This window comes from Strongylocentrotus purpuratus, unplaced genomic scaffold (genome assembly GCF_000002235.5).
Source record: "Strongylocentrotus purpuratus isolate Spur 01 unplaced genomic scaffold, Spur_5.0 spur5_scaffold_12, whole genome shotgun sequence".
NCBI classification, from domain to species: Eukaryota; Metazoa; Echinodermata; class Echinoidea; order Camarodonta; family Strongylocentrotidae; genus Strongylocentrotus; species Strongylocentrotus purpuratus.
The window spans coordinates 34116828-34121827 of record NW_022145597.1 but is presented as its reverse complement, the minus strand read 5'-3'; the positions used below and the strand labels follow the sequence as shown (position 1 = coordinate 34121827).

General features: G+C 56.1%; 1 long non-coding RNA gene across 1 annotated transcript in view; it reads right to left on the bottom strand.

Moving 5' to 3' along the window:
• The window catches only part of LOC115922807, an 18968-nt gene that overhangs the window by 8719 nt on the left and 5249 nt on the right, over positions 1-5000 (bottom strand). The window lies entirely within an intron of this gene.

Sequence of the window (5000 nt, the reverse complement as noted above, 5' to 3'; positions counted from 1 at the left end):
CCACGCAAGTCAATGGGGTTTCGCCTTTCAGCGGGGCTCCGGGTCCGCCCTCGTCCGTGTCTCGGGCAGGGACAGCCGGGTTTCGATGGTGGACCAGTATTCTTCGGGGGATAACCAGGCCATCGAGACCCCAAGTCCAGCCTCGGCCGTGTCTCTGGCATGGGACAGCCGAGAATCGATGGAGAACCGGTATTCTTCGGGGGACAACCAAGCCATCGAGACTCCAAGTCCAGCCTCGGCCCTGTCTCTGGCATGGGACAGCCAAGAATCGATGGAGAACCGGTATTCTTTGGGGGGATAACCAAGCCATCGAGACTCCAAGTCCACCCTCGTCCGTGTCTCGGGCAGGGACAGCCGGGTTTCGATGGTGGACCAGTATTCTTCGGGGGATAACCAGGCCATCGAGACCCCAAGTCCAGCCTCGGCCGTGTCTCTGGCATGGGACAGCCGAGAATCGATGGAGAACCGGTATTCTTCGGGGGACAACCAAGCCATCGAGACTCCAAGTCCAGCCTCGGCCCTGTCTCTGGCATGGGACAGCCAAGAATCGATGGAGAACCGGTATTCTTTGGGGGGATAACCAAGCCATCGAGACTCCAAGTCCACCCTCGTCCGTGTCTCGGGCAGGGACAGCCGGGTTTCGATGGTGGACCAGTATTCTTCGGGGGATAACCAGGCCATCGAGACCCCAACTCCAGCCTCGGCCGTGTCTCTGGCATGGGACAGCCGAGAATCGATGGAGAACCGGTATTCTTCGATGGACAACCAAGCCATCGAGACTCCAAGTCCAGCCTCTGCCCTGTCTCTGGCATGGGACAGCCAAGAATCGATGGAGAACCGGTATTCTTTGAGGGGATAACCAAGCCATCGAGACTCCAAGTCCACCCTCGGCCGTGTCTCTGGCAGGGGACAGCCGAGAATCGATGGAGAACCGGTATTCTTCGGGGGATAACCAAGCCATCGAGACTCCAAGTCCACCCTCGGCCGTGTCTCTGGCATGGGACAGCCGAGAATCGATGGAGAACCGGTATTCTTCGGGGGACAACCAAGCCATCAAAACCCCAAGTCCAGCCTCGGCCGTGTCTCTGGCATGGGACAGCCGAGAATCGATGGAGAACCAGTATTCTTTGGGGGATAACCAAGCCATCGAGACTCCAAGTCAGCCCTCGGCCCTTTCTCTGGCAGGGGACAGCCGAGAATCGATGGAGGACCGGTGTTAAACAGGCCATCGAGACCCCGGTCCGACCTCGCCCGTGTCTCCGGCAGGGACAACCGAGAAACGGTGGTTGCTCTATGCACGGGGAACTTCGAACGAGACCCCTCCCTTATATATACTTCAGGAGCACGAAAACCCCCTTCAATTTTCGCCTCTACAACACGCAAGTCAATAGGAAATTTTCCTTGAAACCCGAATGTCAAGGCGTCCAGCGGGACTCCTGGTCCCCCTTCGGCCGTGTCTCTGGGCAGAGGACAACCGAGAATCGATGGCGGACCAGTACTCTTTCGAGGGTAACCAGTCCAGCGGGACTCGGGTTCCCCCTTCGGCCCGGTCTCCCGGAGGGGACAACCGAGAATCGATGGTGGACCAGTACTCTACCGAGGATAACCAATCCAGCGGGACGCCAGTTCGGACCTCGCCCGTGTCTCGGGCAAGGGGCGGCGAGGCACCGCTGTTGGCTCAATGCACGGGGGTCTTCGAGAGAGGCCCCTCCCTTACATATACTTCACGAGCGCGAAACCCCCCTTCCATTTTCGCCCCTACAACACGCAAGTCAACGGGAAATTGTCATTGAAATTTGAAAGTCAAGGCTTCCAGCGGGACTCCGGGCCATCCCTCGGCCGTGTCTCCGGCAGGGGACCGCCGAGAACCGACAGAGTGCACGACCATGTTCTTCCAGTGGATTTCCAATCCAGCGGGACTTCAACCCATCCCTCGGCCGTGTCTCCGGCAGGGTACATCCAAGAACCGCTGATGGAAAGGTGTGCTTCCTAGTATAAGCCAATCCAGCGGGACTCCGGGTCATCCCTCGGCCGTGTCTCCGGCAGGGGACCGCCAAGAACCGACACAGTGCACGACCATGTTCTTCCAGTGGATTTCCAATCCAGCGGGACTTCAGGCCATCCCTCGGCCGTGTCTCCGGCAGCGTACATCCAAGAACCGCTGATGGAACGGTGTGCTTCCTAGTATAAGCCAATCCAGCGGGACTCCGGGTCATCCCTCGGCCGTGTCTCCGGCAGGGGACCGCCGAGAACCGACACAGTGCACGACCATGTTCTCCCAGTGGATTTCCAATCCAGCGGGACTTCAGGCCATCCCTCGGCCGTGTCTCCGGCAGGGTACATCCAAGAACCGCTGATGGAACGGTGTGCTTCCTAGTATAAGCCAATCCAGCGGGACTCCGGGTCATCCCCCGGCCGTGTCTCCGGCAGGGGCCTGCCAAGAACCGACACAGTGCACGACCATGTTCTTCCAGTGGATTTCCAATCCAGCGGGACTTCAGGCCATCCCTCGGCCGTGTCTCCGGCAGCGTACATCCAAGAACCGCTGATGGAACGGTGTGCTTCCTAGTATAAGCCAATCCAGCGGGACTCCGGGCCATCCCTCGGCCGTGTCTCCGGCAGGGGACTGCCAAGAACCGACACAGTGCACGACCATGTTCTTCCAGTGGATTTCCAATCCAGCGGGACTTCAGGCCATCCCTCGGCCGTGTCTCCGGCAGGGTACATCCAAGAACCGCTGATTGTACAGGGTTCTTCCTAGGATAGTCAATCCAGCGGGACTCCTGGCCATCCCTCGGCCGTGTCTCCGCCAGGGTACAGTCAAGAACCGACACAGTGCACCACCATGTTCTTCAAGTTTATATACAACAAAATGATAATAATAATAATAATAATAATAATAATAATAATAATAATAATAATAATAATAATAAAACAAAATAATGATGATAATAATAATAATAATAATAATAATAATAATAATAATAATAATAATAATAATAATAATAATAATAATAATAATAATAAATCCAGCGGGAATCCGGGCCATCCCTCGGCCGTGTTTCCGGCAGGGTACATCCAAGAACCGCTGATGGAACAATGTTTTTCCTAGTATAATTTAATCCAGCGGGACTCCGGGTCATCCCTCGGCCGTGTCTCCGGCAGGGTACATCCAAGAACCGCTGATGGAACGGTGTGATTCCTAGTATAAGCCAATCCAGCGGGACTCCGGGTCATCCCTCGGCCGTGTCTCCGGCAGGGGACTGGCGATACTCGATGGTTGCACAGTTTTCCTTCCGAAGATGAGCAATCAATCAAGCGGGACTCCGGGTCCGTCCTCGGACGCTTCTCCGGCAGGGGACTGGCGATAATCGCTGGTGGTACAGTGTGCTTCCTAGTATAAGCCAATCCAGCGGGACTCAGGGTCATCCCTCGGCCGTGTCTCCGGCAGGGGACTGGCGATAATCGATGGAGGCACAGTTTTTCTTCCGAAGATGACCAATCAATCCAGCGGGACTCCAGATGCAACCTCGGCCGTGTCTCTGGCAGGGTACAGTCAAGAACCGCTGGTGGTACAGTGTTCTTCCCAGGATAGCCAATCCAGCGGGACTCCGGGTCCGCCCTCGCCCGTGTCTCCGGCAGGGGACTGCCGAGAACCGACACAGTGCACCACCATGTTCTTCAAGTTTATATACAACAAAATAATAATAATAATAATAATAATAAATCCAGCGGGACTCCGGGTCATCCCTCGGCCGTGTCTCCGGCAGGGGCCTGCCAAGAACCGACACAGTGCACGACCATGTTCTTCCATTAGATTTCCAATCCAGCGGGACTTCAGGCCATCCCTCGGCCATGTCTCCGGCAGGGTACAGTCAAGAACCGCTGGTGGTACAGTGTTCTTCCCAGGATAGCCAATCCAGCGGGACTCCGGGTCCGCCCTCGCCCGTGTCTCCGGCAGGGGACTGCCGAGAACCGACACAGTGCACCACCATGTTCTTCAAGTTTATATACAACAAAATAATAATAATAATAATAATAATAAATCCAGCGGGACTCCGGGTCATCCCTCGGCCGTGTCTCCGGCAGGGGCCTGCCAAGAACCGACACAGTGCACGACCATGTTCTTCCATTAGATTTCCAATCCAGCGGGACTTCAGGCCATCCCTCGCCCGTGTCTCCGGCAGGGGACTGGCGATACTCGATGGAGGCACAGTTTTTCTTCCGAAGATGACCAATCAATCCAGCGGGACTCCAGATGCAACCTCGGCCGTGTCTCCGGCAGTGTACAGCCAATAACCGCTGATGGAACAGTGTTCTTCCTAGGATAACCAATCCAGCGGGACTCCGGGTCATCCCTCGGCCGTGTCTCCGGCAGGGATCACTCAAGAACCGCTGATGGTACAGGGTTCTTCCTAGGATAGTCAATCCAGCGAGACTCCAGGCTATCCCTCGGCCGTGTCTCCGGCAGGGTACATCCAAGAACCGCTGATGGAACAGTGTTTTTCCTGGTATGATTCAATCCAGCGGGACTCCGGGTCATCCCTCGGCCGTGTCTTCGGCAGGGGACTGGCGATACTCGATGGAGGCACAGTTTTTCTTACGAAGATGACCAATCAATCCAGCGGGACTCCAGATGCAACCTCGGACGTGTGTCTGGCAGGGTACAGTCAAGAACCGCTGGTGGTACAGTGTTCTTCCTAGGATAGTCAATCCAGCGGGACTCCGGGTCCGCCCTCGGCCGTGTCTCCGGCAGGGTACATCCAAGAACCGCTGATGGAACAATGATTTTCCTAGTATAATTTAATCCAGCGGGACTCCGGGTCCGTCCTCCGCCGCTTCTCCGGCAGGGGACTGGCGATACTCGATGGAGGCACAGTTTTTCTTACGAAGATGACCAATCAATCCAGCGGGACTCCAGATGGAACCTCGGCCGTGTCTCTGGCAGGGTACAGTCAAGAACCGCAGATGGTACAGGGTTCTTCCTAGCATAGTCAATC